This window comes from Parasteatoda tepidariorum, chromosome 9 (genome assembly GCF_982258835.1).
Source record: "Parasteatoda tepidariorum strain Cologne lab strain chromosome 9, Ptep-v5.0, whole genome shotgun sequence".
NCBI lineage: Eukaryota > Metazoa > Arthropoda > Arachnida > Araneae > Theridiidae > Parasteatoda > Parasteatoda tepidariorum.
The window spans coordinates 58,176,438-58,203,206 of record NC_141763.1 but is presented as its reverse complement, the minus strand read 5'-3'; the positions used below and the strand labels follow the sequence as shown (position 1 = coordinate 58,203,206).

The window sequence follows — 26,769 nt, the reverse complement described above, 5'->3', positions numbered from 1 at the left end:
GTGCACTGTACAATGTGCAAAATAACTTTTGTTCTAATGATCGGAACTTCACGTCCTTGGTCTCAATTGTAATGGTGCGAAAGGGGGAGCTCAATTATGCTAATTAATTAACGAGGGCGATATTTAAGTTATGAAATCAGACTCAAGAACGTACTTTGTCCAAATAAACACACATTTGTGAAATTTTTTTTTTATTTTTCCTTTTCTTTTTTTTCTTTGCAATCTAGGAAATGAGGTCCCAATATTTTGGTCAGGATAGCTGTCGAAAGTTCGAACCCTTTAATGTTAATTTAACTTTTTGCGTATTTCGCCATTTATCGAAATTTTTTGAGAGTGTGAGTTTTTGTATACTGTTATAAAATTCGTTTATCCAAAGATAATTCCTTTCAAAATATATCTTTCAGTAAATATTTATTACTTTTTTTATAGTTTTATTTAATATTGGCAGAAAAATTTTGAATTGTAAGGTACGCAATTTTTGACATAATTTCAAAAAATTCAATTTTAAATGGCAAAATGCAAAATTTGATCGAAATCGGCCAAATAGATCTTCAAGAATCAAAATTCAGAAAGGTCGAATTTTTGAAAATTCAATTTCTCAGGAACTATTTAACCGATTTCGATTTCGCTGAAATTTTGTGTTTTGAAATTTAAAATTGCATTCTTTAAAATGTTTTAATTATTTATATATATATATATATATATATATATATATATATTACAATCAAAATTATTCGACCAATATTGAATAAAAAAGTAAATAAATATTTACTAAAAGATATATTTTGTGTGGATCTTTGAATAAGCGAATTTTATAATTGTGTGCAAAAACTCACTCAAAAAGTTCTCGAGATACGGAGAAATAGGCAAGAATAAAATTAACTTTAAGGGGTTCAAACTTTCGTTCGCTATCGTGACCAAAACTCGTGGGACCATATTTCCCAAATTGCGACGACCCCTTATATTTTAGGGATAAAAAATTCAAATCCTTAAAAAAAGTATGTTTATACGGAGAAAGTACGCTTTTGTGCCTGATTTCATAACTTGAAATATCGTCTGTGCTAATTAATTAGCAAATTTAAGGGCACTCTTTAGCACCATAAAAATTGAGTCTAAGAAAGTGAAGTTCCGATCTTTAGATCAAAAGTTATTCAGGATGATTTTTATTTATTTATTTAATATTTTTTTGTGCACTGTACATAACTGTAATTGGAGTGTTACAGTTTGGCAAGCAGCGAGACCGTTAAGCCAGGGTGGTTCTCTGTTGGAATGTGTTTGAAATCTTCTTGTTACGTTTAAAATATTTTTGGTATGACCAGATAACGCTACAGAAATATTTCATTGTCAACCAAAATGAAACTATTCCAAGATTACATCTCAAATATGTTTCTGACACTACCTGAAATGTTTTGTGAAATTTTCCTCACATCTGAAATATTATTGCGACGTTTAGTGCTATATATTTTAGTAAATATTTATTATTTTTTTTATTTAATATTGGCCGATTTGTATATAGTAACAAGCACAAAAATATGAATGTTTAAGTTGCTGTTATACAGCAGTTAATACGAATGTAAGAAAATAATTTACTAACGAAATATTTTTGTCACAACCTTTGTTTTTATGGAAATATGAAAGCGATGCGTTGAAGTACTGTGAGTAGATAAAGGGTTAAAAGCGCTGTCGTGATTTATTAGAACAAAGCTACAATCGCTGCTTCCGTATTTAAAGAATTGCTTCTTAAAACAGTAGTAGTAATGCTTTTATCTTATTTATTGCATAAATTTACCACCTGCTTAAATATTTTATTCGTCAGTGCCGCTTGAATGCAAATGATTGTAAACAGTATTTTTTCAGAAGTAACATAGTCTGATTTCTGACAGCTGTTTCGTAAGAATGTAGACGTGTCTTAAAAATATGTAAATTAAAGTGACAATTATTAACTATCCGGTAGCCTAGGTTAAGAAAAATAAAATTTTAATTTACACACAGAAAACAGAATAATTTACTATTATTATTTTTCAATGCATTTAGATCTTCATATTATGCAACTAGATTGAATGTGTTTACTAAAAATATGTAAACTATAGCTATAGAAATTATTAATATTGAAGTTGTTAAAAATTTTTCTTGTGTATTTTATTCAGATGAAGAATAAATAAATCAGTTTGTAGTATAACGCAAGATTTTGATTTATTTATAGCATTTTAGTTTTACTTATTGAACAACGAAAAAAATTATTTTTTCTCGAACTTTATCATTATGTAGTATATGTTTTTATATTAATTATATATATATATATATATATATATATATATATATATATATATATATATATATATATATATATATATATATATATATATATATATATATATATATATATATATATATATATATATATATATATATATATATATATTGTAATATCGTATATTTGTTATTAATTAGTATATGCTTTTATATTTATTAGCATGTATTGTATAATTACAATGAATTTGTTTATGTTTTATTAAAGTTCATATTTTGATTCTTCGTAAGATCCTACTTATTAAAACAAAATACAAAAATTTAGAAATATTAGATAGACTGACACATTAACTGCAGTAATTATATGTATAATTTTAACAAATCTTAAAGCTAAGAAAACATAAATAATAATTATAAGTAAGAGAAAACTGCCTTGTAGTAATAGCAAATTTAAGATAGTTTATATAATTTACGTATTTTTTGAATAACTTCCAAGAAATAATAGTTAAAAAATAAAACGGCTATATAATAACTGTTATTTCTCAAACTATTCAACTAATTGAAATTTTGGATTTTATAATGAAGCTTTAAGTTACTTAAAACGTTGTAAGATTTTGCTTTAATAATTCAAAATGATTCATCACTTTTAAATTAAATAATTTACTTAATTACAATATAAAATAATTTGCTTAAGCCCTTAAAGAAACATCTTAAAATGCTTAAAACAGGTAGTTTTTAAAAGCATTGTATTTTACCATATTCGCTTATACCAAGTGAGCATTTCTTTCAGTTACCTACCACTATAATTTTAAAAAGCGTTATGCCTTAATTTCAGATCCAAACTTAATTATTTACAGTATTAATACATATTAGTTGACCGAACTATCTTGTTTTTGCGAAATAAACTCCAGTAATTACACACGAGCTGTGATGGCTCATTGGATACAGAGTTCGAATCCCATCGATGGCTGGTCGATACGAATTCCGCATATGGCTTGCACCGACCACAGTGCTGACGTAAATTATCCTCAGTGGTCGGCGGATCATGGGTTAGAGTTTCCTTCTCGTCAGGCTAACAGTGGGAGGTTTTCGTGGGGTTTTCCCCTCCGTGTAACGCAAATGCGGGTTAGTTTCATCAGAAAGTCTTCCAGGAAGACAAATATGTCCCAATACTTGATACAGGAGTTCCCATGTCGTCTGAATTGTGTTCAAAATTACAAGACTGCGGATTTGAACATCAGTAGCTGTAAACCCAAAAAATTGATTCGGCTGTTCATCGACGGTTATAAAATAAAATAAAAATAATTAAACACCAGTGCTACCAGCTTTTTATCTTTTAAGAAATTTTTCTTTTTAAAAGGATGCGAGTATTTAATACAAGACTGTTGCAAGTGGGATCACAAATGTTTCATGAGGTAGCTGGAAATTTTTAAAGTTTCAACACCTAGATATACTTATTTTAAATTACCAATGTATCTTGGTATATAGGTATTATTAAAATTAATTTATTTCTTCAATCAGGGTTGTTTGCATCCCAGAAAAAAAAGAGTCAAACCATTTCGTTTCTAGCTTGTATTCTGAAATAATAAACTTCCGCGATTACCAGGACTAATTAACAGTTATTTTCGAGCATATAAAGCAGTTCTGTATATAAGTCATAACTGTTAATAAGTCTTGGTAGCTATGGTTCCTTCGGCCCTCCCGAAAACAAGCCAGATATGAAATCGTACAACAATAAGCAGCCCTGATAACAACAACTTGGTTGAAAACAGCACTGATAAAATCTTTCCTAACCACTTTTTAAATTTTTCTTGACAGGGATGCCAACTGATTCGATTTATGTAGAATATTTCACACAGTGGTTGAAAATCAAAATCTAAAGTTAGCATGATTTTGCTATAACTTAAAAGTTGTTACTGTAAACGCTATTATTTTAAAAGATTCAACATGTTATAACTATAATATAATAACGTCCAATATATACGTCTAAACTATTTCTATGTCAGGGTAAATAAATTCACATGAACATTAGAAGGACAGATGGTCAGTTTAGCTCCTTTCGCTTTTTCTTGGTCTGTAATTCGAAAAATAAATTTTTTATTTTATTTTTTATTCTATAACAGTCGTAGAACAGCCGAACCAATTTTTGGGTTTACGACTACTTATGTTTAACTCCGTAGCCTTGTAATTTTGAACCCAATGCAGAAGACAATGGAACTCCTGGATCAAATATTGGGAGACATTTCGCCTTCTTGGAGAACTTTTTGATGGAACTAACCACCATTTGCGTTACATGCAGAGGAAGACTACGAAAACTTTCCAAGTTTAGTCTGACCGCAAGCAGACTCTAACCCATGATCCGTCTACCACTGAGGATATTTTACGTCATCACTGCGGTCGATGCAAGGCGGATGTGGATTCGTATCGACCAGTCATAGCTGGGATTCGAACCCGGTTCACATCAATGGAATGCGAACGCTCTATCCCCTGAGCCATCGTGGCTCAAAATAACTTATTGAAGTTGTTGAGTATTTTCGACTTTTCATAATTTGATACAATTTAAGCGCTTATCTCTAAAAGACTAACACATGAATAATCATTCATGTGTTAGTCTTATAGAAACACATATATAGAACCGAATACCTAGAATGACGTGAGGGGCTATGGTGGCCCCTTAGAAATTTTGGTAGGTATCCCATAACCCCATGTAGTTTTGGGGATAAAGTACCCTTTAGTATATATAAAGGTGACAGAATTTCCTTCAAAAACACGTCTAAAATTATCATTTAGAAAGAAAAGAAAACTCAATTAGTCAAATATTTTTATAAGTCAAATATTTTTGTTGACTATAAAAATGATACCTAAATCGAAAAATACCATAGAATTTCGATTATTAAGTCCATAATTAGTTTTTATTAAGTTAATTATGAATATATTTTAAGATTTTAGATGTCTAACTGATCTACTCTCAAACAATTTGAGGGGGGCAAAACTGGTCCTTACAGTCTGTCTAGGTATACAGTAATGTTCAGTTTTTTCTAGTCTTAAATTAAATAATTTAACATGCATTAAAACAAATTTTTTTTTTTTTTTTACCACTGGAAAAATATTTCCGCAACGCGGAGCACGATGGCAATTCTATTCTGGTTGGTCCCGCTGAGGACTGATCGTAAAGACACGATTCCCAGTAGAACACCTAAGTCAAGCATCACTTACTGCTGTCAGTAAGCGGGTGGGTGACCAATTTAATCAGCCTGCGTAGGGAACGAGGGTGCGTGGTATCAGTCCTCGTTAAACTGTTTTACCGTAAAGTGCTCGACTTCGCGCGCAGGTAGTCGGGCTACCAAATCAGGGGAGCCATCCTCTATACAGAGGATCAAAATTGCGATGGCATGTCTTCGGATCATCCTCAGGCATGTTGCCCAGACCGTCGCCAAAAGTCCATTGTGCAGCTCTAGTGTGATGTAAATAAAGTACTGGTCTATCCTGGTTGTGGTCACCCTGAAATGGACTAAGGAATGAAACAATTTATGTCAATAAATAAATGTTGGGATGTTCTGAAACTAGAGATTAACTAAATGTACATATTCTTGATACCCAAAAGAAAGAGCGATTTGTGCTTTTTAGATTAAAGCAAAGAAAAAAGAACGAGGGTAATACACAAATAAAAGTACAGAATTGGACAGAAATAAAAACTTTCCTGAATGTTTAAAAACCAAATGGGTTTTGGTGTTTAAACACAGAGAAAGGTTCTTGTTTGTGCCTATTTCTGCACTTTCATTTGCGGTTTATTTACGCTTTCTTTCTTTCTTTTCTTCTTTTTCTTCTTCTTTTTACTTCTCTTCAAATTGATACGAGTTTTAAAAAACATTTTAAAATTTACGGACGAGAATTGGTAACATACCTTCTAACTATACTACGGAATTTCTGTGGTTTAGTTGCAGTTCATTCTGTTTTAATTTTCTTAATTAGTATAGGTAATGCATTAGGATTTGAAAAAAGTAGATATAAAAAGCTTTTGTCCACCACTACATATAAATAATTTAAACACATATGAAAAAAGGTCAGGTTGGCTTAAGAAATAAATAATCTAAAGTTCCGATAAAAGATTTATTACAACTATTTCAGATTTAAAAAATTCTGCTTATCACCACTGAAAAATAAATTACGCTCTAAATTCTCAAATGTTTGAGAGTATGACTGATTGTGTTTAAATTGTTTTACATTTCATTCAATTCGAATTTTAACTATTATATTTTTATTAACACTATTATTTTCTATAAAATCATTCTAAATATTAACTGTCAATAAATTTTCATTTTAAATAAGTGTTTGTTTCAACTATTCCTTTCCAGCCTCGAGAAAGAAAAAAAATGATAACTGCCAATAAAACCTTGACAATGCAATCATCATTACAAAATACATTAATAACATTTAACCACTTAGTTCCTAGTCGTTTGTTAATTTTATAAAGGATATCACAAATTTGACAACCGATAACTTCAGGTGCATGCTTAAAACCAAAATTATCTTCAAGGTTATCTTCCTACTGCCCCACGTGGGATCATTCGAGAGGGATTCTGAAGAGCAACTCTCACCATCTTCAATTATTTTTCAAATAGAGCCCCACCCCTAAGAAAATTTAAATGATGATACTTCTTTGGTCTAGATTTGCCAATTGCGGCCTTGGGATTCCGTCCTTTTGCTCTTTGGATGGGATGATGTTTTTCCTGGTTTTAGTTTAGTATATAAAGACATTGTAGCTGACATTCAAATTATATTTTCTTATCTCCTGCTGTGAGTATTGAAAGTTATCTGTCAAAATGAACACTTTGGTAAGTAATTTATTTATTTTGCATTAATTTTTCTGCAAGCAATATGTTTAAACGAGCTTTCAGATAAATCAATTGATGAAAACTAATTTTTACTCAAAAAGTATATTATTTGATATTATTTTATTAAACAACAGAATTTTGAAATTGAAAATTAAAAAATTGTTCTGAAAAGCTGTCATTTACCAATTTTCTAAAATATTATTAAATTTGACGTTCTAAAATTAAAGCTTTCATTCAACAATTTTCTAAAATATAATTAAATATGCTTATTTTAACATATTCCTGCAAGCAATATGTTAAAATGGGCTTTCAAATTTCATATAAATCAATTGATGAAAATTAATCTGTTGCTCAAAAAGTATATTATTAGATATTATTTTATTAAACCACAGAATTTTGAAATTAAAAATTAAAAAATCGTTTTGAAAAGCTGTCATTTAACAATTTTTTAAAATATAATTAAATTTGACGTTCTAAAATTAAAGCTATCATTTAACAATTTTCTGAAATATAATTAAATTGGCTTATTTCAACATATTCCTGCAAGAAAATATGACGAAATGAGCTTTCAAATTTCATATAAATCAATTGATGAAAATTAATTTGTTGCTCAAAAAGTATATTAGTATATCTTATTTTATTAAATAACAGAATTTTGAAAAAATTAAAAATTGGAAAATGATTCTGAAAAGCTGTATTTTAACATTTCTAAATATATAATTAGATTTAAGAAAAGTGTACTAATATATTTTATTCAATGAAAATGACGAATTTTAAAATTAAAAGTCAGAAAACATTCATGAAAAGCAGTCACTTATTGATTTTTTAAAATATAAAAATTTAAAAAAAATTTACTATTATATCTTATTTGATTAAACAACTTAATTTTAAAATCAAAAATTCATGAATGATTCTAAAAAGCTGTCATTTAACGATTCTCAGAAATAGAAATAAAATTCAAAAGAACTATTATATCTTATTTTTTTGAACGACAGATTTTGAAAAAGATTGTAAAAAGCTACCATTTAGCAATTTTCTAAAAAATCATTTAAAAATTAAAAGTCAGAAAACAACTGCAAGGCTATCATTTAAGGATTTTCTGAAATATCATTAAAATTTAAACTAAAAAGTCAAGATGGCTTTCAATCATTTAACTTAAAATCATCTACTGTAGAATAATTTATGACACCAAATTTGTCTTAACATTTCATTATATAACCAAATCTCAAAGTTTAAAATTAGATATGAGATTAGAAATTAGAAACGTTAGAACTTGTCGAATATTAAAAAAAGCATTCAAACTTTGTACAACAAATATAAAACAGTAATTATTTATCAACCCAAATGTCTATTAATATGTCTTATTTTAACCAAAAATGACAAAATTGAATTAGAAAATGATTTCGAAAAGCTATGTTTTTAAGTTACATTTTTAAAAGAATTAAGTTATTCAAATTAAGTTTATTTTTTAATTTAAATTTGGATATTTTTGAGTTCTAAATTATTCTATTGAAATAAATTACATGCTGTGTAAGACTTGAAAGCTTATCTTAAAATTTTTTACAGAAAATAAAATGCTTTTTGACAATAAAAAGTTTTTTTACTGTTTAACATTAGCATACAACAAGCTTGGCCGATTTCAAAATTTATGTCATTATTTAATCAATTGGCTTACATTTTAAACATTATTTTTATTGCATTATACGAGAATGTTTAGTTTGAAGTGCTCAAACAGAAATAACTCAGGTGTTGAAATTGATATTTGTAGTAATTAATCTTGTTTTTAAATTAATGAACTTTTAGTATGACAACTCAAGAACTTCTAAAACAATAGTTAATAATTTTTAATTTTGCTAAAATTAAGATAAAATTTAAGACAAAATTCAGCCGATCAATGACAAAAACATTTTTTTATGATTTTAATTAAAAGTCTTTATTCTCTTTTCTAGAACTTTATAATTAGTGAACAAATTGTTATAAGTAAAATTTTAAGCTGATATTTCCATTTGTATCATCATATATAATTCTATCCCTAATATATTAAAATCTTTATTTTGAGTAAAAAGATTATTGACTTTAAGAATGAATATTATAAAACGTTTCTTGTCTTAATATTACTAATATCAGAAAAGAAATATGTATTATATGTGTATATCAAATATGTATCAGAGAAGAAATATGTATGTATATAAAATGCATTTAAAATAAATTACTACCTGATCATCACAATTAAATTTTCCGATAATGGTTTTACAAATGGCAAAAAAAATTTATGAAAATTTTTGTTAATTTTAGTTTTATGTAAACAAATAAAGTTTTCTTGAGTTGAATTTTCAATCAACAAAAACGTGCAGATCTTCAAAATATAATTTTAATTTAAAAATTTTAATTAATATTTAATAGCATTTTGAACCATAATATCAATCAAATTTGCTGCAACCTAAATATGGTGCTAAGTTTAACTATAATAATAATATAGTTCATCCTACCACCAATATCGACCATTTTAAACTTGATAAACTTTTAAGCATGAAGTTTAACTTTTTAAACTTGACTATGATTCAACTTCAACAAAAATAGGGTATAATTTAATATCATATCATGACTCAAGTTACCGTTTTATTATGGTTCAGTAAGCTAATACCGATATTACGGTTTAATGTTCTAATACCGAATAAATAATTCAATGTTCTGATCCAGTTATATGATTCAATGATTTGATACTGATATTATAGTTTATCAACCAGATACTGATATTATAGTTCATGAACTAGATATTGATATTATGGATTTTTGTAATGGAATTGAAGCGTCATTTCATAACTATATAATGAAAAGCAGTCTTTTATCAAAACTTTTTCTAAAACATGCATAAATTTCGAATATGTATAAATTTAAATTCGATGAATTTGATTCACTGTATCGAAATCTTTCATTCGATTTTAAGCTTTCTCTTTTTTTCTCATTTAAGAAAATTTGGATTAAGGATTTTTTTTTTATAAGAAGACTTTAATGCCAAATGAAATTGCTGTTTTTTTTCTCTTGCGAATAATATACTGTTTTTATTAGCTGCTGTGAGTTTGAAACAAATATTCAAGACTGTTAGATCAGGTTTAAACTGTCTTCATCATCCTAAAACTAAAAATGGTACAAGACGTCTGTAGGAAGAAAAACTAAAATTTTTTTAAACTGAAAAGCACTTGTGATTTAAGTTTTTAGTATTTAAAAAATCACCTCAATGCTGTATTTTCTGGCTTATAAAAAATTTCAAAAACTAGGAATTATTCATTAATTTTGTTGCTTTTCTTATGGGTGGAAAAATCTCGCCAAATTTGTGATTGAAAAGACAAATGATTGGCAAACGTATGGTTTAAAATTATAACTTTGCTTCAAGTGTAAAGCACTTAAACTGTGGCTTTTTGTTTTTATTTTCCTAGACGAATGATCATCTAAAAACACTTATGAGCTTCTAATTTTTCGAGAAAATGAAATATAACATTGCGAATTTTATTTTCCATAATTGCGAATAAAAGCTACAGTGGCATTTTGAAAACGCTCGAATATATTATATAACGTAGAACGTATCGTATACATTATGTATTATCGTGTATAGATATCGTATATATTATAGACATGTAAATTTTTTTTATCAAGTTTTTAAATTAAGCGGTTTAAAACAAAAAAATTCTACAGAAATTTTGGGTGTTTCTATGCATAAATTCCCTATTTCGAATGTAATCGAAACATTTTATCCTATCCAATATGTTCTTTCATTATTCAATTTAGATTGTAAAACTTAATTATTAATATTACTTTTCTATTATTTTCTTTAGTTCTTCGTCCTTCTCTTGGTCGCCATGATGGCTGTGGCTTTCGCCCAGTACGTCTACAGCCCATACTATTATGGTGCCCATTCTGCTGTATACCCTTACGCCTACAACTACGCTTACAACCCTGCTGCTTATTATTGGAAGTGAGCCTTTGAATAATATTGGTAAGAATAATTAACTATTCATTTTAGATTATTTTTGAAATTTATAAGCAATCGCTTGTTAAAACCAATTTTTAGTATCCAATTTAAAATGTAAAGCGATAGTCCCATTATTAAAAAAAACATATTAGGTGCGTTTTTATGAAATAAAATGAATTTTTAAGTTCTCCTGAAATCCGAAAGCAAATTTTTGGGAAACCAGAAAGAAAAAAATTATTAAACCTAATATCTATTAAAATGTTCAAAATCTGAAAATATTTAAAAATATTTTTTATAATCTTAATAAACAATATAAAATGATGCTATGTTTCTCGAGTATTTCTGAAACTGTTAAGTTCTAGCCAGTTTTGAGAACAAAAATGCCTAGCTGTACAAACTTTTTTTTATTAAAAAACAAACTTAGGGTTACGTGAATCGAGATATATATCGAGAACAAAATATATATCGAGAACAAATGTGTGGTCAGAACGGCCAAATATGATCAAATTCAACCTGTTTCTGGCTCTATGGGTACACCAAGCATCTCAGTAATTTTTACCGAAGCTGTTTGGTAATGTGTTGGCAATGCTGTTTGGTAATTTTGGTAAAAACAACAATAAAATAAGGTTTTATCGTATGTGGTACATTTTGGTAATGTTATTATGATACCTTAGTGGTATGAAAACTATTCATTCTGTCAGTGTCGTGTTTTGCATTTTATTAAAACCAGAATTACCAGTAAACTTTTACCACATGAACGGAAAATTACCAAATGAATGGTTTAAATACCGTATATTGTGGTTTAATAGTTTTTTTTTTTTGCCAGAAATATCATTATGATATAGTTCAGTGATATTATCAAAATTTTTTCTTCATGTAAAAAATGCTAGTTCGTATAGCAATTTTATGCTAGAATAAATAACAGGTTTTTATTCTGTTTTAATATTTGTGAATTGAGCTGAGAATATTGAAATGCATTAGAGAAATATTTTAGTAAGAGAACATATACTTTCTGTTCGTTCGTATTGTAATTTTCTATAGTAAAATTTATGTCGTACGTTTTGTCGAAATAAATTTTGTCTCTTTTCAGTGAGGTTCATACGTTTATAAAAATTACCCCGATTTAACTGCTGATATTCATTTTTGAAAAAAATTATCAATAATTTAAGTAAGATGCAATTAGTTCAATTTAAGGATTTTAATATTTTAAGTTCATTAAGTTTTCTTAACGAATTTTGGCGAACAAGTGCATACTCTAAGTAGAGAATAAAATAAGCATAAAGTTTAAAAAAAACTAACATTTTAATTTCGTTCTAAACTACAAAAATTTTGTAGAAAAGTAAGAAAATTTTTGGTAAAAAAATAAATATTCTTTGTAACGATTTTATTCTTGAATTTTATTTATAAAATATATCCTTTAAAATGGAATATTTTTTAATAATTTCTTGTTTCATTTATGAAGCAAATTAATAAGAAGACTGTTTTTATGATTAAAGTACCCCATTTAACTTTGCATTTTAAGAAATATCCTCTCCGAATGCTTAAAAAAAATTAAACTGATAAATTCTGGATCATAAACTTAAAAAGTTATATTTTAAATTTTTTTAAGGAAAATATATAATATACATTTTAAACAATGATATCAATATCTCAACGATAAAGATTTATTGAACTTTAAAAATTTAGATAAGTTTAAAAATTTAAAAATGTGATTTTATAAATGCATATTAATATAAGACACACGATATTCTTTTTGAATTTTGATCCGCTAAACAACTAAATACTTATAAAATTTATAAATATATTTAGAGAAGAAAAAATGTAATTATTTATGCGTAAAACTCCTTAAAATTTCTAAATCTAGATAAGTTTAAAATTTTAAAATTTAATTTCATAAATGCATATTAATAAAAAATACAAAATATTCATTTTGAATATATATTTGTAGAACTGAAAAATTTATCTAAAGAAGTAAAAATGCAATTATTAATACTAAAATTTCAAAATCTAGAATTGCTCAAAATTTTAAAATGCAATTTTTTATATTTTGTTAAAAATAGATATAGATATTTGGAAATTTTAATAATTCTAATTAACTAAATATGCTTGGAAATGAAAAAAAAATATGAAGAAGAGAAATGTAATTTTAGATACCTAAATTTCATTGAACTTCAAAAATGCAATTTTATAAGCTTACTTTTCTAGCAAGCACATGATAATCCATTTAAATGATAATGAATGGTAAATATTTTTTTGGCATGAAGCAATCTAAATATATTTTTAAAAATTGTAATTTGTTTAAATATTTTTGTAGTTAATATTAACATTTCGTCATATTCTAAGAATATTTGAGCTCTACACGACTTGACTTTAATATTTGCTCAAATGTGTAAATTACTTCTTAGTTTTGCAGAGTTTGAAATAAAAATGGCTGTTGTAAATGTTGTTATTTATCTTTCTACTTTCCTTACAGGTATCGACTGGACCGGTATTGGATTTATGACATGATTTCGGATTTAGTTGATGTTTGAATAAATTCTCTACCTTTTCATCTTCTATTGTCGACTCTGAACTATTCTTTGTCCCAAACCAATCTTTCTACCTTTTAAATGTTAATAAAGTTTGAAAAATGCACAAAGCTTATGACTCTTTTTTTTAACACTAAATTTTTCCCCAAAATATTTTTGTTAACTGTAGAAATGGTACCTAAATCGAAAAATACCATGGAATTTCGATTATCAAGTCCATATTAAGTTTTTAATAAGTTAATTATGAATATATTTTAAGATTTCAGATGTTTGACTGATCTACTTTCAAACAATTTGAGGAGGACGAAATTGGTCTCTTCTGTCTGTCTAGGTATACAGCAATGTTCAGTTTTTTCTAGTGTTAAATCGTATTTACAGAATAACTTATCATGCATTAAAATAAAATAAAAAATTACCTCTAGTAAACTTTTTCCGCTACTCGGAGCACGATGGCATTTCTTTTTTGGTTGGTCCCGCTGAGGACTGATCGCAAAGACACGATTCCCAGTAGAACACCTAAGTCAAGCATCACTTACTGCTATCAGTAAGCGGGTGGGTGACCAATTTAATCAGCCTGCTTACGGACCGAGGGTGCGAGTTATCAGTCCTCGTAAAGCTGTACTACCGTAAAATGCTCGACTTCGCGCAGGTAGTCGGGCTACCAAAGCAGGGGAGCTATCCCCTCTGCAGAGGATCAAAATTGCGATGGCAATTCTTCTGATCATCCTCAGGGATGTTTCCCAGACCGTCGCCAAACGCTCATTATGCTGCGACGTAAATAAAGTACCTACCTATCCTGGTTGTGGTCACCCTGAAATGGACTAAGGATTGAAACAATTTATATCTTTCATAGCTGATCGTTTCTAATACTTATATCTAGATATAAAAATGATGGGATCTTCCGAAACTTGAGATTAATTAAATTAACAGATTTTTGTTGCCCAAAAGAAAGAGCGAATTGTGCTTCTTAGATTGAAGCAAAGAAAAAAATGAGGATAATATACAAATAAAAGTACGAAAATGGACAGAAACAAGAACCTTCCTCAGTGTCTAAAAACCAAATAATTTTTGGATTTTTGGTGTTTAGACACTGAGAAAGGTTCTTGTTTATGCATATTTCTGCACTTTCACTTAAGCTTTCTTTCTTTTTTTCTTCTTCTACTATTTCTTCTTTTTTTTGCTTCAAATTGATACGAGTTTCAAAAGATTTTGCTATTTGCGGGTGAGAATTGGTAACATACCCTCTAACTATACTACAGAATTTCTGTAGTTTAGATGTAGTTCATTCTGTTTTAATTTTCGCAATAGTATAGGTAATGCATTAGGATTTAAAAAAAGTAGATATAAAAAACTTTTGTCAATCACTATATATAAATAATTTAAACACATGCACGAAAAAGGTCAGGTAGGCTTAAGAAATAAATATTCTAAAGTTCTGATATAAAAGTCCTTTAGTTTTTTAAAAATTCTTCTTTAGCTCATCATTGAAAAATATGTTTCGCTCTAAATTCTCAAATGTTTGAGAGTATGATTGATAGTTAAATTATGTTGAAATTGTTTTACTTTTCATTAAATGCGAGTTTTTAACAATTATATTTTTCACTATTATTTCAAATGATAAAAATCATTCTAAGTATTAGCTTTCAATAAATTTTCATTTTAAATAATTGTTTGTTTCAACTATTCCTTTCTAGCGCGAAAAAGAAAAAAATGATAACTGCCAATAAAACCTTGACAATGAAATCATCATTACAAAATACATTAATAATATTAAGCCACTTAGTTCCTAGTCGTTTGGCTGTTTTACAAAGGATATCACAAATTTGACTACAGATTACTCCAGGTGCATGCTTTAAACCAAAATTATCTTCAAGGTTATCTTCCCACAACCCCACGTGGGATTATTCAAGAGGGATTCTGAAGAGCAAACTCTCACCATCTTCAATTATTTTTCAAATAGAGCCCAACCCCTAAGAAAAATTAAATGATGATACTTCTTTGGTATAGATTTGTCAATTGCGGCCTTGAGATTCCGTTCCTTTGCTCTTTTGATGGGATGATGTTTTTCTTGGTTTTAGTTTAGTATATAAAGACATTGTAGCTGACATTCAAATTATATTTTCTTATCTCCTGCTGTGAGTATAGAAAGTTATCTGTCAAAATGACCGTTTTTGTAAGTAATTTAATTATTTTTGCATTCATTTTTCTGCTAGCAATATGTTACGTCATTTTAAAAGCAATATTTTAAAATGACGTATATTAATTTGTTGCTCAAAAAGTATATTAGTACATCTTATTTAATTAAAAAACGGAATCTTGAAATCAAAAATTGGAAAATGGTTCTATAAAGCGGTCGTTTAAGACTTTTCTAAAACATCATTATATTAAAAAAAAATTGTACTAATATATTTCATTCTATGAAAATGCAGAATTTTAAATTTGAAGATCAGAAAACATTAATGAAAAGCAGGCTCTTAATAATTTTCTAAAATATAAAAATTGGAAAAAAAAGTCCACTGATGTATCTTATTTAATTAAACAACAGCATTTTAAAGTAAAAAATTTGAAAATGATTCTAAGAAGCATTCATATAACGATTCTCTGAAGTATTAATAAAATTTAAAAGAAGTGTACTAATATATCTTATTCTTTTAAGCGACAGAATTTGAAAATTAAAAATTGGAAAAGGAATCTGAAAAGCTAGCATTTAACAATTTTCTAAAAAATGATTTACAAATTAAAAATCAGAAAATGATTCTGTAAAGCTATCATTTAAAGATTTTTCTGAAATATCACTAAAATGTTTACTAAAAAGTCAAGATAGCTTTCAATCATTTAACATAAAATCATCTACTGTAAAATAATTAATGACACCAAATTTGTCTTAACATTTTACTATATGACCAAAGTTCAAAATTTAAAATTAGAAATGAGATTAGAAACTAGAAACGTTAGAACTGGTCGAATATAAAAAAGCATTCAAACTTTGTACAACAAATCTATTACAGTAATTGTTTGTCAACCCAAATGTCTATTAATATGTCTTATTTTAATCAAAAACGAAAATATTAAATTAGAAAACTATTTAAAAAAGTTATGTTTTTGAAAAGTTAAGTTAAATTTTTAAAAGAATTAAGTTTATTTGGTGTTTTTTTCCTTAATTTTAACTGGGATATTTTTGAGTTAGAAATTATTCTATTGAAGTAAATTAGAAGCTGTGTACGACTTGAAAGCTCATCTTAAATTTTTTTTAAGGAAAATATAATATTTTTTAAGTTTTTCGACAATTTAACATTGGAGTAATACATGCTTGACCGATTTCACTATTTATGTCGATTTTTTTTTTTACATTTTAAAAATTATTTTCACTGCACTGTACTATAATGTTTAGTTTGAAATGTTCAAACAAAAATAACTCAAGTGTTGAAATTGAAGTTTGTGATAATTAATCTTGCTTTTAAATTAGTGAACTTTTAATATGACAACGCAAGAACTTCTGAACCATAAATTCATGATGATTGAAAATAGAAAAAAAATTGAAAAACATTTTTTAGTTGTTTATTGTAAAAAAAGTATTGATTTTGCTAAAATTGAGGTAAAATTTGAGATAAAATTCAGCCAATCAATGACAAAAACATTTTCTTTAATTTTAATTAAAAAATGTTATTCTTCTTTCCAGAACTTAATAATTAGTCTAACAAATTGTTATAAGTAAAATTTTAAGCGGATATTTCCATTTCTATCATCATATATAATTCTATCCCTAATACATAAAAATCTTTATTTTGTGTAAAAAGATTATTTTGACTTTAAGAACGAATATTATAAAACATTTCTTGTCTGAATATTGTTAATATCAGATAAGAAATATGCATTATATGTGTATATCAAATATGTATCAGACAAGAAATATGTATAAATATATAATTCGTATTTAAAAAATTACCATTCAATCGCCGCAATTAAATTTTTGGATAGTGGTTTTAGAAATGGCAACAAATATTTCAGAAAAAGGTTATTAAGTTTAGTTTTATGTAAGCAAATAAAGCTTTCTTGAATTAAATTTTTAATCAACAAAATGTGTAACCTTTCGAAATCGAATTTTAATATTTTTTAGTTTTCTTTTAAATTTAGTTTTTAATTCATCCTCCCATTGGATAATTTATTGAATTTTGAACCATAATATCAATCAAATTTGCTGCAACCTAAATATGATGCTAAGTTTAACTATAATAATAATATGGTTCATCTGAGCACCAATATCGAACTTTTTAAACTTGATTAACTTTTAAACTTCAACTTTTTAAACTTGACTATGATTCAACTTCAACAGAAATATGATATAATTTAGCATCATACCATGGTTCAAGATACCGTTATTATGGTTTAGCGAGCTATTACCGATATTACGATTCAATACCGAATTAATGGTTCAATATTCTGATACCGATATTATGATTAAAATAATTTGATAATAATATTATTGTTATCAACCAGATACAGATAACATGGCTTTTTGTAATGGAATTGAAGCGTAATTTTATAACTAAATGATGAAAAGCATTCTTTTATCAAGAATTTTACTAAAACATGTATAAATTTCCAATATGTATAAATTTTAAATTCTATGAATTTGATTCACTTATCAAAACCTTTTATTTGATTTTAGGTTTCCTCTTTTTTTCTCATTTAAAAAAATTTGGATTAGGACTTTTTTTTCCATAAGGAGACTTTGACGCCACATGAAATAACACTTTTTTTTCTTCGAAAAATATGCTGTTCTTATAAGCTGCTGTGAGTTAAAAACAGTTATTAATGACTGTTAGATCAGGTTTAAACTATTATTAAAAAGCGCCACCCTAATACAAAAAATAGATCAAAACGTCTATAGATAGAAAAACTACAATTGTGTTAAACTGAAAAGAGTTGGTGATTTATTATGATTGTGTATTTTAATTTTTTAATATTTAAAAAGTTACTTCAATGCTGCATTATCTGGCTTATAAAAAGTTTCAAAAACCAATAATTATTCATTAACTTCGCGAGTTTTCTTATGGGTGGAAATGTCTCGCCAAATTGGCGATTGAAAAGGCAAATGATTGGCAAATGTATAGTTTAAAATTATAATTATAAATTTGCCTCAAGTGTAAAGCACTTAAATTGTGGTTTTTTGTTTTGATTTTCCTAGACGAAAGATCATCGAAAAACGTTGAAAACTCTTTTGAGCTTCTAATTTTTCGAGAAAATTAAAAAAAACATTGCATATTTCTTTTTCATAATCGAGAATAGAAACTATAGTGGCATTTTGAAAACACTCCTATATCTTATACATTGCAGAACGTATCGTATGTATTATATACGTATTATCGTGTATAGATATCGAGTATATTGTAAAAAAATTTTTTATGAAGTTTCGAAATTACGTGGTTTAAAACAAAACAAAACAAATTCTACAGAAATTTTGGGTGTTTCTATGCATTCTAAATTCCCTATTTAGAATGCAATCGAAGCATTTTTTTAAATCTAATATTAGTTTCATTATTATTATATTAATTTCATTAGCTTCTAAATTATTATTAATATTGCTTTTCTATTATCATTTATTTTGTTTAGTGGTTACTCCTTCTTTTCGCCGCCATGTTTTTCGGTATTTAGCCCAGTACGTCTATAGCCCATATTATTATGGTGCCCATTCTGCTGTATACCCTTACGCCTACAACTACGCTTACAACCCTGCTGCTTATTATTGGAAGTGAGCCTTTGAATAATATTGGTAAGAATAGCGAATTTTTCATTTTAGATTATTTTTGTAATTTATAAGCCATCTCATGTTAAAAAAAATTTTTAGTGTCCAATTTAAAATGTAAAGGTATTGTCCCATTATAAAAAACCAGATTAGGTGCATTTTATGAGGTAAAATGAATTTTTTAAGGGTAAAGACCAACACAAAATAATTGCATCGTTTCATTTTCATATTGATTGAAACATTATCCGCTAAACTACTAAATACTTATAGAACTTATATATTTAGAGAAGAAAAAATTTAATTATTTATTCATAAAACTCTTTAAAAATCCAGATAAGTTTAAAATTTTAAAATGTAATTTCATAAATGCGTATTACTAAAGAACACGCAATGTTCATTTTGAATTTGATCCCGCTAAATTAATAAATATTTCGAGAACTAAAAAATATATCTAGAGAAGTAAAAATTTAATTATTGATACTAAATTTCTTTGAAATTTTAAAATCTAGATAAGTTTGAAAATTTGAAAATAAAATTTTTTTATATTTATTTTGTTAAAAGTAGATATAGATATTTTGAAATTATAATATATGTGCTAATATACTAAATATGTTTTGAAATGAAAAAAAAAATCTGAAGAAAAGAAACGTAATTTTCGATACCTAAAATTCATTGAACTTCAAAAATGCAATTTTCTAAGTTTACTTTTCTAACAAATACATGATAATCCATTTAAATTATAATGAATGGTAAATATTTTTTGGCATGAAGCAATCTAATTTTTTTTTTAAAAATTGTAAGTTGTTCAGATATTTTTTAAATTAATATTAATATTTCGTCATGATTTTATTCAGATAATAATTTGAACTTTATAAAATTCTAAGAATATTTGACTTTAACATTTGCTCAAATATATGAAAAGTACATCTTAGTTTTGAAGAGTTTGAAATAAAAATGTCTGTTGTAAATATTGTTATTTATCTTTTTATTTTTCTTACAGATATCGACTAGACCGGTGTCGAATTTAGGACATGATTTCGGATAGAGTTGATGTTTGGAATAAATTCTCAACCTTTTCATCTTCTATTGTTGACTTTGAAATATTCTTTGTCCTAAACCAATGCTTTTACCCTTTAAATGTTAATAAAGTTTGAAAAATGCACAAGGTTTATGACTTTTTTTTAACACTAAAAATGTTTTTCAAGAGAGTTTTATGATAAGTAGCTGGCACGTTTATGCTACAATAAATTCAAAAACACGAAAATTCCAAGATAATGCTACTCTTTTCAGGGTTTGTTAGGATATTTTGATGCGCTGTAAAAAGTATCGTGTGCAAAAAGTATTGTATATAAGATTATATATATATTTAATTAATATTATATACATTATTATTATTCAGATTATAGATATTAGTATATAATATTAAATATATTTAGAATTAATACTCTTGATATTTTGGTGATTTGTTTATTATTTTAACTATAATGCATATTTGTATCTTTAAGGTATTGCACTATAGTAATATTTTAAAATAAAACTAGTGAAAGCAATATTCATTGTGCTAAAATTTTTAAATAATTTTTTTTTAAACTTTCAAGTACGAAAATCACATTAATCATCTAAAAGACTGAAATTGAGACGATTGTAGTAAATTTTAAATAAAAAATATTAATTTTTGATTTGTGAAATTTAAGACTTATTCCTTTTTGATCCATCAATTTGCCCTCTTTGAGAGCAAACTTTTGTTGCTATTGTATATCACGATTCTTGATAAAAGAAAAATTTAAATTATGAAACAAAGAAAAGTAAATTAAATTCTTTAATATTTATGTCGAAATTTATATGATAGGGAATGGAGCTCTCGACTCTCAATGAGACGAACCAGGTTCGAATACTGGGGTGGGACGTGTACTGCAACTGGCTTGAATCGACCACTGTACTGACGTAAAATATCATCAGTAATAGACGAATAGTGAATAATAAATCCCCTTGCCATCAGGCTAACTATGAGAGGGCTTCTTGGACTTCTTTCCCATATAACGCAAATGCGAATTTTCTCTACGAAAGCAAATTTCCCCTAATGCAGGGTACAGAAATTCTTTTGCCTTCTGTATTATGATTTAAATTATAAGACTACAAATTACTAAATTAAATCCGATAATAAATAAGTAAAATAATGTTAAAATTGTCCGAAATCCTACAAAGCTCCAATTGGGACAAAAAATTTGATAACAAGATATTCGAACGCATATATGATTCGATTTCGCTCCATAATTCCGGTACTTATGAAATATATTATCGCGTAAATTAAATCCTAATTTCGCGATACTTGAACGGACATAGGCCTATTTATATTAAATTTGCATATTAAATATGCAAATTATATAAATATAAAACATATTAAATTTGCAGAAAACTTGCACTATAGTATGGTTTAAAGTAAAGATAATATTGTTTTTTATTGAGCAGATTTTTCCGCGATCTTAACTGCATTCTGCGGAAAAATTTCCATAATAATTCCGCAATAATATTTTTCCGTAATATGAGTACTAATTTGCTATTCTCGATAAAATTTGTTATTCACAACCATTATGCATAAAATAGCAGATAAAACGAGAATTTCAAAGAGAAAAAAAAACGTAATGCACAGAAAACAATTACAGTACGTTTAGATTTAATATGCTTCTTTAATATATATGGAATATTTTATAGTAATCACTTGCGGAATATTATATTACCATGAAATAAATTTTGGAGGATTAGGCTCTCATAAATAGTTTACGAACCATTTCGTATGCGATTTATATTCATGAAAACTATAACTAAATTAACTAAAAATGACTTCTTCTTTTGTTCCTCTTAAAAAGACGATTGTGACAAACACAAGCTATTTATATCTTCTTCGTATGATTCAGGAATGCAGATTTAGGTGTTTTTGTATTTTTCTTTTTCATGGATGATGCCCAATGACAAAAGCAAGTTTTGGGAATTTACGCACGTGAAATATATACGATCAGTTCCTTTAAAGACAAAATAAAATAAAACTACTGACCGTAACGAGTTACATCATTTATGGTGTTTAAATTTTTACGCCAGAATATAAATATTTCTTCCGCTGAGGAGTTTAAAATCTATTTGAATTGAGAAGAATGTGTGTGTAATTTATTGTATAATAAAATATGTAATATCTGAATGAAAAAAATACTCGAATATACGTATTTATATTTTACCGTGTTATTAATTTTATAAAAATTAAATTCTTCTTAAAATAGTTTTGATATTTTTCTAATTTGTTGCATGTGCAACTGTACACGAAGAAAAAAATTCTGGTGAAATTATTGAACTATATGGTGAGAACATTTCTGGAAAAAAAAGACACATGGTTTAACAAAAAAACCTAATATATGCGGCATTTAAACCATTCATTTGGCTATTTTTTCCTTCATATGGTGACGGTTTCGATTCGCGATGGCTCAGTGGTTAAGGCACTTGGCTGTCATTGTGAAGAGCTGCGGTTCGGTCCCCAGTGGCGGCTTGAACCCAGCTTCAGATCGATGGGTATCTTCTTATCTAGGATGTAAAGGCGGACTGTGCTCAGTGGTGACCACATTGCCGCAAAACATGCCCCTGTTTACAAAATCGTGGAGCCTTATACCCCTTGACCCCCCTGGCTTACAACGGGCTTTTGCGTGAATGTTTTGTTTTGCTTTTATGGTAACGGTTTACCAGAAATTCTGGTTTTCAAAATGATAGTTCTTATTACCATAATTGATAAAAAAAATACAAAGCTGAAAAATAAATTTTACTAAAGACATGGTTTTTATGTCATGCTTAATGGTATCATGATAAATTATCAAATTTTATCACATATTATAAAGCCATATTTTATTCTTAATTATACCGAAGTCACTACCAAAGCACTTCGCTAAAAATTACGCAACTTTTTACCAAAATTTTATCACATATCATAAAATATCAACGAACTTTCTGGTGTTCCTATAAAGCAAAAACGTAGTCAATTCTATCATATTCTGATAGTTTTGATCATGCTTTCTATCTCAGTGTGTGTGCAACATTAAATTTTGAAGTTGCTAAGATTATTTCAGATTAAGTTGCTAAGGAACTTCAAAGCTTATAGCACCTTTTCAAGGAATTTTCCTCTAAGATAATATTAATATCCAAAAAAATATAGTTTTTGCGATGGTGATGTAATACATTAATCACAAAAGTGTCCCTTTTAGACTTTCAATTTCATTGACTTAACCATTTTTCATATTTAAATTCACCCATATTTTCACTAAAAACGTGACATTTTTACTGCCAATTTTCGACGAAATTACAGGTCAACTCGAAAGCAAATGGTACTATCTAACAAATAACTTTTTAGAAACATCTATTTCCAAAGATTTCACTGTAAAAAAAAAATTAAACAGTTCTCAATTTCTAAAGTGTCATTTTAAGCGCAAAAAATTACTTATGTCTTCACATTAAATAAGAAATTTCAAGTAACATTTTCAGACAAAATTACAACTTAGCTCCGAAGCTTATGCTAATATTTAAAATTCAACATATTTAAAAGAAATTGGTGCTTAAAATTATAACTAACAAAACTATTATAACAAAAATTATTTTATTACTTATTTGCTATCCTTTTCAACCTCATGCTTAAGAGTTTAGCAATATTTATATACAAGTATGAAATATTGTTAATAAGACACTATTTTTTTCAATATGCTAAAAAGTATTAATTAAACACTTAAAACTCGTTGTCTTAAGGCCTCTAAGCATATCTCGACTGCAAAATGTGAGAAAAATATCCCATCACAAGCATTTACAATATTTTAATTAATTAACGCTGGTCCACAACTATAATGCAACTTAAAGTATGAAAATAATACAAAGATTAATTGCTTACTATACATATTTTAATAAGACGCGTAATATTAGGTCTTGCTTGCATAGACTTAAAGTAACTCAGGTGTATATACAGTAGGGAACCGATTATCCGGAACTATCGGGACCATCGCTATTCCGGATAACTGATTTTTCCGGTTTTCTTAATCGCCACAAAAAGCCGTTTTTTTATTGTTAAACCCAACTACAAAAAAATTAATATTTGGAAATAATCTTAAGAAGAAGAAAAAATGATAAAGTAATACACTAATAATTATTTCCAAAATGATGGTAAGGTAAACATCTTTCAAAAAAGAAAGAGAAATTCTAAAATCTTAAGAGGAAAAAAAAATTTTTTTTTTAAATTGCGGGAAAATTTATCGAAATTCATTCCGGTTTTTTGGTTTTCCGGTTTTCTGATTTCCGGATAACGGGTTCTGTACTGAACTTTTTTTGATGAACTTTTTTCTCACTACATGGAGAAAAAAGTATGGTCAAAACTACTAGAATATAATAAAATTAAGCCTATTTCTGGCTCCATTGAAACATCAACGATATCGGTAATTTTTACCAAAGCAGTTTGGTAACAATTTTTTACCAAACTTATCATGATATCATACTTATCATTTGGTAAAATTTGTTAAATTTATCACGATTTCTTCACGGCATAATAACTATTTACACGGTAAAATTAAATTAAATGTCTGTTAATGAGAACTAGAATTTTGAAAACCAGAATTTCCGGTAAACCGTTACCGTATGAACGGAAAAAATTTCCTAGTGAATGATTTAAATACCGTATATATTGGTTTTCTTAACCAGAATTAAGATTTTTTTGTAACAGAGATGTCATTGCCATTCAGTACGAATATTTTACCAGAATTTTTTCTCCGTGTACATTACTTAATCAAGGTTTATTAGAAAGCATATTTTGTCTTTTTGGTAAACTTAATTTTTACCAAGAAATTTTTTGGTAAACTTAATTTTTAGAGAAAAAATACGAAATATTTTTTGAATTTAGTAGTTTACATATTGAAGTATCACTGTTTGTTTTATACTCATCAGTAATTTTTCAATTTTTGACCCCCGTTAAAACTCAAAAAAGTACAAATTACATCTTCACCTCCCGAATGTTATTAATAGTAAAGTGTTAGTTCTTGATGAGTTAAAAATATCGATTGCAGTCAATAGTTGATACAGTCGAAGTAAATGATAGATTAGAAGCCTTTCTGTCGACTTTAAATCTGAAATGCAAATACTATTGTAACTCATATGCTTAACATTTTCTGTTATTGTTTTCTTTGTAATACGCACAATAACATCGCATACAAAATGTATGTTCATAAGTGCAGTATAATTGTAAATGTCAATAGAGCAAATGCTTATTACATAAATATGTACATTGTAAATATTCATAATGAGCACAAATATCATTTTTGCACACTTGTATGAAGATCATACTTTAAAAAATAAGCTAAAACGGTAGAAATAACATTTTCAAATTTTTTTCAAATGTTCTAAATGTGCAAATGTTAATTTTGAATGTGAATGTTATTTTTATACATTCGTAAGGATATATCAAGAATAATGTATAACAAGTATAATGTATAACAAATGTATAACAAGTTCAAATGTTCTAAATGTGCAAATGTTAATTTTGAATGTGAATGTTATTTTTATGCATTCGTAAGGATATATCAAGATTTGGAAAGTTAAAAAAAGATGAACATTATCAACAATTAAAAAGTTAAGCTACAAAATTAGAAATAGCGCTTTCGAAAATTGATTTCTTTTTATCAGTTTTATTAATATCACATAATGCTGTAAAAAATTCGGGTTTAAATTACGGAATTAAGTACCGACACTCAGGGTTCCGGTTACTTTTTACCATAAAATCCATTTTAACTAAAACATGTTGCAGAACAAATCTGACAAACCATAATTTTTGCAGTAATAATTACCGTACTACAGTAATATTTATTTTATTAGAGTGATTCAGCGATTGCGTTATTTTAAAAATTATGGTTTATCACATTTTCTTTCCGTAATTTGCTCCAGTAAAAATGGATTTTGGGGTAAAAAGTACTGGCTAAAAGTACTTCTTAAAATAATTTTATCCGGAATTTTTAGTGCAGAAAATACATAAAGTGTGTCATTATAATTGTATAAATACAAATGTCAATAGAGCTAATGCTATACATTTGTAATGATGATTAATGCTTTAGAGAAGAAGCTCCAACGTTAAAAATAGCATTTTTAAGAATTGTTTTCCTTTGTTACAAATATTAAGACAACAAAGATTAAATAAAGTTACTGCATTAAGAAAATTCATAAAATATTTTACAGTGAAAACTATTAGTGTATTATAATTGCAAATGGCAATAGTGTAAATGATCATTGTTTGCGAATATTTATTGCAAATTTTCTTTATAAATGCAAATATCAGTTTTATACGTTTGTAATTTGTTAGAAAAAAGCTATAACCTTTAAAAACAGCTTTTTTAAAAAAGATATTACGCAAAATTACATCACATTTAAAAGAACGCA

General features: G+C 27.1%; 2 long non-coding RNA genes across 2 annotated transcripts; both read left to right on the top strand.

Moving 5' to 3' along the window:
* The first annotated feature begins 6,934 nt into the window (after positions 1-6,934).
* LOC122270071 (uncharacterized) lies at positions 6,935-13,693 on the top strand. Its single transcript, XR_006225588.3, has 3 exons — positions 6,935-7,085; positions 10,919-11,079; positions 13,529-13,693. It is a non-coding gene; the product is annotated as an uncharacterized LOC122270071 (long non-coding RNA).
* A 1,687-nt stretch (positions 13,694-15,380) lies between these two features.
* On the top strand, positions 15,381-20,496 carry LOC122270032 (uncharacterized). Its single transcript, XR_006225558.3, has 3 exons — positions 15,381-15,756; positions 19,197-19,356; positions 20,330-20,496. It is a non-coding gene; the product is annotated as an uncharacterized LOC122270032 (long non-coding RNA).
* Positions 20,497-26,769: the final 6,273 nt, after the last annotated feature.